A 12,276-nucleotide genomic window follows, 5' to 3' on the forward strand; every position below is an offset into this window, starting at 1 on the left:
TAACCCATATGTCTGTCATGATCTTAAACATTTTTATCTCCCAGTTTCTTGTGTCTCTTCTCAGCCAATCAATCCCCTCCTCCAAAGCAATTAGTCCTCTTATATTTTTTTCATTTTAGACTAGTTTAACTGTTCTAGAAATTCATATATAAGTAGAATTATAGAGTGTTGTTGTTTTTATGTGCTCCTGAGTCAATTCCAACTCTTAGCAACCCCATGTACAACATAATGAAACACTGCCCAGTCCTGCTCAGTTATACAGTATGTATTCTTTTACGTCTAACTTCTTTCATTTAACATAGTATCTGTGGGGTTCCTCCATGTTCTCTCTCACATCAGTAGTTCATTATTTTATGTTGCTGAGTAGTATTTCCAGGCCCCTGGTTGTGCAGTGGTTAAGCATTCAGCTACTAACTGAATGGTCAGTTGTTCCATGGGAAAAAGTTGTGATCATCTGCTCTGTAAAGATTACAGCCTTGGAAATGCTATGGGGCAGTCCTACTCTGTCCTACAGGACAGCTAAGGGTTGGAATCAAATCAACAAAAATAGATTTGGTTTGTAGTATTCTGTTGTATGAATAAATCATCTTTTTTTTTTTTTTTTTAATCCATTCTCCTGTTGCTGGACATCTATTTGGGTTGTTTCTAGTTTTGACTGCTGTGAATAAAACCACTGTGAGCATTTATGTATAAGATTTTTTTATGGACCTATATTTTCATTTCTGTTTGAAAACTCCTAGGTATGAAATTGCTGGGTCACTACCTTACTTTTTGTCTGGATAACTGTATTAATTGTTTAGCTGCCATTTCTGTCATTGGTATCAAGTCCCAAGTCTGGGCATCATGCCATGTTCCTTTTCCAAAAGCAGAACACTATCCAAGTCCAAAAACACCTTTCTGTGGTCTTGCATTGTTCCCAGCATAAAGTCAAGTCTGCCTGGTCTGGCACTCAAGAACCCACCACAACTCCATGTGGACTTTCTTTCCCTACCTTTGTATCCTGCTTTTCGCTTGATGCTCCTTACCAAAATCAAAAACCAAACCCACTGCCATTGAGTTGATTCCGAGTCATAACAACCCCTTTTGGATTTCCAAGGAGGGAAATTTTTACAGAAGTAGATTGCCCAGTCTCCCTTCCACAGAGTGGCCGGTAGGTTTAAAATGCCAGCCTCCTGGTTAGCAGTCAAATGCCTTAGGCACTATGCCAACAGAGCTCCTTTGATGTTCCTTTGATAACTTAATCTCTTTGACGCTAAGGAGCACCATATTACTTGACTCTGTAACCCATAACAGTGCCTGGCTCACAGTGGGACTCAACAACATTTTTTTGTTTTGTTTTGTTTTGTTTCTTTTTTATTGTGATTTGGGTGAAGATTTACAGAGCAAATTCACTTTCCATACAGCACTTCACATACACTTTGTCTCATGACATTGACCACAGTTTACCCCAATGTAACAGCTCCCCTCCTACCTCCTCACCACAGTTACCTCTTCCCAGCGTCCATCCCTCCATGGGCTCCTGCCCCCTGAGCTGTCTCCCTGTGCATAAGCAGCCCTTCTTTCTCCCATGATTATTCTCTCCAAGGAGTGTATCTACTTGAGGTAAATGTTCAACTCATATGCCTGTCTTTTGTTTGCCTGGAAACCACAGGTGTGGGTTCAATTCCAGACCTGAAGGGCAGCTAGGGGCCATAGTCTTAGTGGTTCCACCAGGCTCTATCGGACCAGCAAACTTGGTCCCCCCCCATTTTTTCCTTCAATGATTTTGAGTTTTGTTCCACATTGTTCTCCCTCTCTATCAAGCATCTCCTACATAGATCCCCTTTCAAGTGGATGACAGTGGTAGCGGAGCATCATCAGTTCTTCTAGTCTCATAGTCGTATATGCTGCAGATCGGATGGTGTATCAGTTGCTAGGACTAATTGTTTCCATGACTTTTGGTTTTCTTCATTCTTCTTTGCTCTGGACAAGGAGAGACCCATTGTTGCATCTAGATGGCAGCTTGCTAGCTTTTGAGATCCCAGTCTCTACTCGCCAAAGTAGGAGGTGGAACAATGTTTTGCATAGTATGTTATGCCAATTGAGCTTGATGTCCCCTGCGACTATGGTCCCAAGCCCTCAGGTTCAACTACTCGGTCCCTCTGGGTAGCTGGCTGTGACCAAGCAGTGACCACAACCTTGTCCCTTGTCAGCTCTACTATACACCTGGGAATTCTGATCATTCACATAAATTTATAGGACCATTGTCTGCCAACTCTGTACATGTTCTTGGATACACTCCCCATTTCATAGACATACCTAATCGTTTAGCCTGTCCACCCATCTACCCATCCATATACCCATGTTTGCCTTCACTGACAACACAGTACTGTATGTGCAAAAGGGTTCATATTTGTTGTCTGTACCTCCCATGTACCTCTCTATGAGACTCAACAACGTTTGAGGAATGAGAGTCAATACTGCATTGTGTCTACTTTTAAATGCAGATGTAAGAAAGTGCCTATAATATCACTGCTGCTCTCATTCCAGCTTCCTAGAAAGTGGGAGATGAAAACCAAGTGAGTTCTCTTTGCATGCAAAGATTCTAAATTTTACCAAATTCATTGGATGCAGGAAATCATTTTAGAACCATGATATTGATTTACAAATGATAGGGATCAGATAGTATAATGGGAGAGCACAGGAGAAAGAGTTGATTGTCCTAAGATCTAGTATCACTTGTTCTGTGTCCTTGGGTAAATTCATTACCTAAGAATCCACAACTCCTTTTGGGGTACAGGAATCAGACATTGTGCCTAAGTACAGTTCTAACATTATTCCTTACCCTCAAACAGTGGACACTAACAGCTAGAGCACAGCTGGCACACTGAGTACTTGCCAGAGGGACATTACCTGATGGTGGTAAGAACTGGTTTTTAGCACAGGCATTTGTTTGAGAGGGCAGTGGGTGCAGAGCACTCCACAAGTTGTAGCCTATTCTTGTAGAATATCTAGTTAGTACATAAGAGTTACAAAATTGACAACAGAATCAGACCACATTTTTTCACAAAGGAAATGTCTATACACATCTCAGGGACACAAATCACTTTCTAGATCTCTGACTTAATTCCTCTTTGCCTCTATTTGCTTACCTGTAAAATGGGAATAATAAAAATATCCATCTCATTGGCTTTTTTAAAAAAAGAATAAAATAACTGATATAGAACACCTAGAATTATGTCTAACACATAGAAAGAGCTTAACAAATACTTAAAAAAAAATTGCCTCAAGTTGATTCCAATTCATGGTAACCCTATGTGTTTCAGAGCAGAACCGTGCTCCAAAGGATTTCAACGGCCATGGTCTTTTGGAAGTAGTCCACCAGGCCTTTCTTCTAAGGCATCTCTGGGTGAATTTGAACTACTAACCTTTCAGTTAGTAGCTTAGTGCTTAATCATTTTTGCTATCCAGGGATCAATATATATTAAGTAATGTGATTATAATCATTAATCCCATTATCAACCTCACACTATATTCTGCAAGTGTTTAAGCAAGTTCACCAAATGATCTCATTTTCTCGCCCTTAAAAAGGCTTTCAAAACAGAAACAAGGCCTCTAAGTATGAATAGCTTTTGTTCCCTGTTTTCTTGGAAATGGGATTTTTAAACTAGAAAAGTCATCTCTTTCAGTCCCCTACCCCTTAGGTCCCATCCATAGATGACCTCTATAGGTGACAGTACAAGTGAGCAATGGGTTCTTTGTACCATCTTGTGAAGAAAGGAAGTGAACTGGCAACTCTTGGGAGGACAGAAGCCTAATGCTCATGTAAGTGTCCTTTACAACAAGTGAAAAAAAAAAAAAAGGGAGCAAAGAGAAGAGCAGAGTGGCAACAAACAAAAGCAGTGATTGTTTGAGAAATGGACCCTTTTCAGAAGCCTTCAAAGCCACCCTTTCACAAAGCCTGGCAGGAATACAGTACTGAGCCTGGGTGCAAGCCAAGCGCAGCCTTAATTTATTATTGCCAAACTGTGGTCTCTATTTGCCAAGACTTACTAATTGAACTTTGTTGGTCTGGCTGCCCCTCCAGAGAACTGGTTCTACTGTTATCTGCTCCACAAGTCCTTCCATGGACTGTGCCCAAAACTTGAACCAAGTTGTAGCTGATGTCCCTTCCCTATTCAGGTTGCTCTTTGTCTTCCAAGCATGCTTTTTTTTTTTTTGTAGTTGTTGTTTTAATTTAATTTTTTTTTTTTTTTTTTTCTATTACAACCTGGAGATGGTGTTTGGGCTGAACTAGATGGAGTTCACTGACACAAAGGAAATATTCCTCTCTGGAGTGGGGGTGGTCAGTGAGGTTCCCAAAAAGGTCTGAATAGAGGCTCCTTTCCTTGGTAGTCCATCATGCATCAGAGAAAGATGACCCCTCTCACCTTCTTGTATATGAAGAAGGGAAACTCTAGGCCAATGGTTCTCTAAGTGCGGTCCCAGGAGCAGCATCAATATTACCTAGTAGTTTGTTAAATGCAAATTCTTGGGTCCCAGTCCAGAGCTACAAAATCAGATCCTCTGGGGTGGGGCCCAGCATCCTATATTTTAAGAAAACCTTCTGGATGATTCTGATGTACACTAATGTTTGACACCAATGCCCCAGGCTAGGATTTCTCAATTTTGGCACTACTGACATTTTTAGGCTGGGTGGTTCTTTGTTCTGGGGCTGTCCTGTACATTATAGGATGTTTAGCAGCATCCTGGCCTCTACTCACTAGTTGCAAGGGGTCTTCCACCTTCAAGTATGACAATCAAAATTGTTTCCAGTCATTGTCCCACGGATGGGGTAGGGAGGACCACAAGCTCCCTGTTTCTCTAGGCTCTAAGCTCTGCCCCACTATACCATATTAACAAACAACTGCCAGACTGTCTGGAAGGCTCCTTAGCATGCAATAATCATGAACACAAGAGGACATAACCACAAGGCATCTTCCTAACAACAGATTGTATTTTCAATCTTGATAACTCTTTCCTCTGAATCTGGCCCCCAGGCTAATGCATGATACTTTGACTTTAAGAATTAGTTCTCTTGCTCAGCTCCTTGGTATATGCTGAACAATATGAAACAAGACAACACAACCTTGGGAGTTTGGCCTCCTCTCTTCTTTGTTTGCTACCCCCAAGGTGGAGGATATAGTGAGGCTGAGTTCAGAGGTTTAGGTGCTATATACTACACAGAGAGATGTGAGTGAGGCATCTGCTAATCGTCATTCTCATCTTCCAAAATGGAAGGTTTCTTTGTTCATTTCAGGCCAGTCTTTCCCAAGGCTTGAGTCAGGAGCAGCTAACAATAATAATGACAGTATTTATAATGATTTTAAGAAGCTCTGGTGGCACAGTAATTAAGTACTTGGCTACTAACTGAAAGGTGGGCAGTTCAGACCCACCAGCCTCTCTGCAGGAGGAAAATGTGACAGTCTGCTTCCATAAACGTTATGGTCCTGGAAACCCTATGAGGCAGTTCTACTCTGTCCTATAGGATAACTATGAGTTGGAATCAACTCAACAGCAATGGGTTTTGGTTTATAACGATTTCAGCATAGGGTTCTTAGTGTTGTCCAGGTTTGTTTATTTTTTTTTTTAAGTAATTTACATTTGAAGGGTACACCAACCAGGAAATTTTCCACTAGGCTTTATTCTTACCACTGTCCTTTTAGGTTTTTACCAATTTTTCTACTTCAAGAAGCTGGACTCAGCAAAAATCAGCTTAGACAGATTCAGCCAATTCTAAAGTAAATTGTTCATATAATTGCCAACTCAAGGCCAGTTTTTCATTTGCTAGGTGGTAGATGCTCAGGACACAGACAGGGAAAAGTATAGCATCTGTCTTTGGGGAGTTTAAGAGCTCTGGTGGTGTAGTGCCTAAGGCATTTGACTGCTAACCAGAAGGCTGGGAGTTCAAACCCACCAGCCACTCCTCAGAAGGAAGACTGGGCAATCTTCTTCTATAGTGATACTGCCTCAGAAACCCAAGGAGGGATCACTACAAGTGGAAACAGATTTGATGGTAGTGAGTTTGGTTTGGTTTTGGTTTGGGGGAGCATGTTGTCAGGCAAAGTTGTCATGTGCAAAGTCTTTGATAAGAGAGAAGGAGAGCATCATGAGATTATAGTGAACTTTGGATCTTCAGTACCTGCAACATAGTAGAGGAGCTCTGGTAGCATAGTGCCTAAGGCACTTGACTGCTAACCAGAAAGCTGATGGTTCAAATCTACCAGCCACTCCTCAGAAGGAAGATGAAGCAATCTACTTTCGTAGTGATACTGCCTCGGAAACCCAAGGAGGGATCGCTATGAGTCAGGTCCGACTCGACAGCATATAACAACAACAACAATAATAAATATCTGTTGAATTAATTTCAGAGGGAAAACATCTTACATGTCTAGCCCTGCAGAGAAGAGTTGAAAGATATTTCAGAAAGAGAAGGTAGCATATACAAAGACAGAGAGTTAGGAATATGCATGATAGCTTTGGACAGACTTTAAACTTGGATGAATTGTCTAAAGAAGCAATTTTTTGGTTGTCTCTTGCTCTCTGATCCAAGCCATGGTATTTGCAGTCACCTCATATGTATGCAAAAACTGAACGATGAATAAGGAAGACCAGAGAATTTATGCATTTAAATCATGGTGTTGGCAAAGAATATTGAATATACCATGGACTGACTGCCAGAAGAACAGACAAATCTGTCTTGGAAGAAGTGCAGCCAGAATCCTCCTTAGAAGTAAGAATGGTGAGACTTTGTCTCATGTACTTTGGACATGTTATCAGGAGGGACCAGTCCCTGGAGGACACCATGTTGGTAAAGTAGAGGGTAAGTGAAAAAGAGGAAGATGCTCAACAAGATGGACTGACATAGTGACTGCAACAATGGGCTTAAACATAATAATGACCGTGAGGATGGCGTAGGCCCAGCCAATGTTTTGTTCTGTTGTACACAGGGTCACTACGAGTTAGAACTGACTTGAGAGCACCAAACAACAGCAACATTGCTTGAAAACTTAGTAACTTAAAACAACCATTTTTAAAACTTTTTATTGTGATCTGGGTGAAAGTTTATAGAGCAAATTGGTTTTCCATTCAAAAATTCATACATATTTTGTTTTGTGATATTCATTGCAATCCCCACAATGTACTTTCCCCCACTTCCTCCCTGTGTTTACCATTTCCACTCATCCTTCTTTCCTATCCCTTCCTACTTTCTGAGTTTTACCCCCTGAACATATGCTGCCTTTTTGATCTCATATGATTGGTTGAACTCATGAGATTGGTTGTTCTAAGAAGTGCATATTTGCCTAATGTTATTATTCTGTTTATAGGCCTGTTTATCGTTTGACTGAAAGTTGAGTTGTGAGAGTGAGTTCAGTTCCAGGTTTGAAGGGTGTTTAAAGGCTAAAGTCTCAGGGGTTCTATCAGTCTCTATCAGACTAGTAAGCCTGGTCTTTTTTATGATCTTGACATCTGTTCCACATTTTTCTCCCACTCTAGGACTTCCTATAGTGATCCCTTTCACAGTGATCAGCAGTGATAGCTATGCATCAGCTAGTTCTTCTGGTCTCAGGATGATGGAGGCTAGGGTTCATGTGGTCCATTAGTCCTTTGGACCAATTGTTTCCTCGTATCTTTGATTTTCTTCACTATTCTTTGCTCCAGACAGAAAGAGACCAGTAGTTGCACCTTAGATGGCTGCTCACAAGCTTTTTAATGCCCTAGTCATTCCTTACCAAACTAAGATAAAGAACATTGTCTTTGTGGACTCTGTTAGGCCAATTGACCTTGGTGACTCCTAAGATTATGGTCCTGAGCCCCTAGGCCCAGTGACCCATTCCCTCAAGGTGCTTGGTTATAGCTAAGATGTTTTCATAACTTTGTCCCTTGAATGCTCTAGTATATTCATGGATACATTTGCAGCACATATAAATACATATGTAGAAATATGCTCTGTCACACATATATATGGAACTCTGGTGGCATAGTTCCTAAGGCATTTGACTACTAACCAGAAGGCTGGCAGTTCAAACCCACCAGCCACTCTGCCACTCTGTGGAAGGAAGACGGGGCAATCTACTTCTGTAAAGATTTACTGCCTCAGAAACACAAAGTGGGTCATTATGAATCAGAATTGACTCAATGGCAGTGATATATATATATATATATATATATATATATATATATATATATATATATATATATATATATATATATATATATATTCAACCATTTGTTTTTATTGTGGTTTTGTGGGTAAAGAATTTGGAAGAGCTTGGTTGGATGGTTCATCTCTGACCAACTTGGCATTAACTGGAGTAGCTGGAGCTTAAGACTCATTTCTAATATGGCTTCTTCATTGACATCTCTGGTCTTGGTGTTCCTTGATCTCTTTCCCTCTTCACATGGTATCTCATTGTCTGGGTCCTCTTCATGTGATTTGAGTATCTCACAACAAGGCAGTTTCAGTATAGTTGGGTTTCTTACATGGTGGCCCACTTTCATCAGAGCAAGCATTTGAAAAGCAAGCATTTCACAAGGCCCAGGTGAAGGTGAAAAGCTTCTTGAGACTTAGTTTTGGAAGATCCAGAATATCACTTATGCTGCATTGATGATTAATCATGTCTCTATGGCCAGTGCACATTCAAGGGGAGGGAAGAAAAGGCCCCTTTCCCTAAATGGAGGTGGGGTGGCTTGGATACACAGGGATGGAAGGAATTTGAAAGCAGCTAGTTTGGAGAAAAACCACCTCAAGTGGCTTCTGGAAGTTGCAGAAGTTGGAACAAGAGAGTCAGTCCTGAAGCACTTTAGCAACAAGCTAAGGAGTGAGCAATTTACCTTGAGTTCTGTGAGAAGCCATGGAAGGGTTTAAGCATGAAAGTGATATGATTGGATTTATGTTAGGAACTAGCCATCTCTGACAGCTGTGGAGAATGGGTTGAAGTGGGACAAGATTGGTAGCAGGTGGACAAGCTAGGAGACGATCTCTGTTAACTTAAAAAGCAAAAGTGACTTGGGTGGTGAAGGCTGGGTGATAGGGGTGTCATGTAATAAGAATATGAGGGAAACTCAAGGTATCTGAGAGCTTCAGGCACCTTTTCCAACACAACCAACAAGAGCTCCCTTCAAAATGAGAGAAGAAAGGCATCATTCTCCATTTCGGGAACTGAGTGGGGGGTAAATGGCAGCTGGCAACTGAGCTTGGCCCTCAGAGGCTTAATGGCCACACTTTTTCAGGTTTGTTTGGAGCTTCTACTGAGAAAAACAAACAGGATTGGTGTGAAAACCATTAGAAAAGGGCCTCAGAACAAAGGCTCCATTTGGCAGCTGTTGCTCAGAGCTGAGTGAAAGAAACAAAAGAGTTTGTTGAGCAAACATGAAAGGAGCCTAATTGATGCAATTAAGGTGAAATTAAATAAAGAAAGGTTTTAGTGAAGTTCACGGAAAATTTTTCACAAGAGTGTCACTAGAAAGTCATTTGGGGCTTTTAAATAAAGGGAGGCACAGGATGTGGTAAATTGGCCTATTTGACCCTTAAGAGGGGATCAATTCAAGTGTGGCAGTGTGGACAACGTGTGCAATTGTTTGTGCCTGACTGCACAATCTCCGACAGGGGTGGAGAGGTTGGCGGGGATGTAGGAGGATGGGGGAGGGATGGGACAGAGGCAGCCACAATGGTAAAGACTCTAATAAGACCACAATCTCTTATTATTACAATATTATGTTTTATTTACTTCATAATACCACTAAGATTATTTTATTCATTATAGGTTTACTTGTTTACTATCTGACCCCCCTACTCTAACACACACACACACACACACACCATAGAACTCTGGATCCCCTGGAAACATAGCTTCCAAGATGCCTTTCTGGCTGTGTTGTTGATGTTAGGTGTCATCAAGTTGACTCCAACTCATAGTGACCTCACGTGACAGAGTAGAACTGCCTTATAGGGTTCTCTAGGCTGTAATTTTTATGGGAGCAGATTGCCAGTCTTTCTCCCGTGGAGCTACTGGATGGGTTAGCAGCCAAGCACTTAACCATTGTGCCACCAGGGGTCCTTCCTGGCTGTATTGAAACCCCTAAACACTGAAATGCAGAAGCACCAATATTGTACCTCACACCTATTCCAGAGGCATCTTAGACACCTCAGATCTGTCCCATGTGAAATTTATGCCTGAAATCAATTCAAACACATATATTTAACAAACAATGAACTACCAAAAACCAAAAAACAAAAACCCACTGCCCTTGAGTCAGTTCTGATTCACAATGACTCTATATCCAACAGAACAAAACACTGACCGGTCCTGTGCCATGGTCACAATCATTGCCATGTAGAGCCCATTGTTGCAGCCCCTGTCTCAATCCATCTAGTTTAAGGTCTTCCTCTTTTTCACTGACCCTCTACGTTACCAAGTCCTTCCGCAGGGACCAGTCCCTCCTGATAGTATGTCTAAAGTACATGAGACAAAATTTTGTCATCTTCACTTCTAAGGAGCATTCTGACTGTACTTTTTCCAACACATATTTGTTCATTCTTCAGCCAGTCTGTGGTATATTCAATAATCTTTCCCAGCACCATAATTCAAATGCATCAATTCTTCTTCAGTCCTCCTTATTCATTGTCCTGTTTTGACATACATATGCGGCCATTGAAAATACCATGGTTTGGGTCAAGCATAAGTTAGTCCTCAAACTGATATCTTTGCTTTTCAACACTTTAAAGAGGTCTTCTGCAGCAGATTTGGCCTATGCCATTTGCTTTCTTGATGGCTGTTTCCATGGGTGTTGATTGTGACTCAAGTAAAATGAAATCCTTGACAATTTCAATCTTTTCTCTGTTTATCGTGATATTGCTTATTGGTTTAGTTGTGAGGATACTTACTATATGCCAGGTACTACAAGCATTTTACGAACATGAACTCAGCTAACTCTCATAAGAAACCTATGAAAACTCTTATCTCCATTTTACAGATGAGGAAAAGGAGAGAGAAGTCAAACAGCTTATCTAAGAGTTGGTATATGGAGAAGCCAGGATTTGTGGACTAACATGGATGCCACAGGCCACACTCTTAATCCCTCCACCAAGTCTCCTTGAGTTGTTGTAGTCAAAGGAGTAGCTAATGGAGCTAGATGATGAGTCCTTTGAGAGAGGTGGCACAAGTGGATCTGCTTCCTTGATCTCGTTCCTAAGCAACTCCACTCTCACAAGCAATGGGTTACTAAGTACAAAGCTGAGCCTCCCGCTCTAACGGTGGCTGAGAGATCTAGAAAGGCTGACAGCACATAGGAATCAGCTGATGCATTGACAAAGACTAGAAAGTGGACCTTTCAGGGGGAGGATGAATGCACTGTGAACAAGTCCCAGCCTTTTAAAAGCAAATGTTTAAAATCTGATCAGAGGAAAATGAGGATTATTATTTAAAAAAAAAAAAAAAAGAATGGAAAATATACAGATAAAAGGAAAAAATATCAAATCATAGAGTTAAAAATAATTTCAGAAATTATTCTAGTTTAACTTCCTCATTTCACAAAAAGAAAGGTCTGAATCAATAGTTGTTAAAATTTAATGTACTTTAAAATTGTCCAAGGCGAGTATTAAAATACAGATCTTAGATATTATTCCAAATTCCACCCCTATACCCCAGAGATTATGAATTATGATAAATATCTGATTCATGAATTCTGGAGTGAGGCTCAGGAACCTGTTTTTTATTGACAGATTTAATGTCCAGTCTGTCTTGAAGTGATTTTGATGCAGGTGGCCCATGGACAACTTTTTAAGATAATCTAACTTAGAGGCAGAGACTGTTCAAGCCTCATACCTGGTTCAGTGACAGGTCCTCTCCAACCTCAGACTAGAGTTTTTTCTGCTGGTTTGTTTTATAAGTCACCTTTTTTTGTAGTAAAATACACAAAACAAAAGTTACTATTTCATAGGTTATCTTTTAAAAACTTTTTGAGGTCCAAATCCACTGTGGTATTTTAGGAACACAAACTATTTTATGCAAAACTTGGTTAGCATAATATTATCTTGTTTACTTCCTTTTGTGTGTGTGCTGAATATTTAAAAGTAAGTTCAGAGCACAAGCTGCTGAACATCAAACAAACAGGCATCCTTAGTTTTTGCCTTTTCCTAAGGCACAGCAAAACGTGAGATAGACAATCCAATTAAAAAATGGGCAGAAGACATGAATAGACACTTCACCAAAGAGGATATTCAGGCGGCCAACAAACATATGAAGAAATGCTCAC

This window comes from Orycteropus afer, unplaced genomic scaffold (assembly GCF_000298275.1).
Source record: "Orycteropus afer afer isolate SDZICR_OR568_19922 unplaced genomic scaffold, OryAfe1.0 scaffold00103, whole genome shotgun sequence".
Taxonomy (NCBI): Eukaryota; Metazoa; Chordata; class Mammalia; order Tubulidentata; family Orycteropodidae; genus Orycteropus; species Orycteropus afer.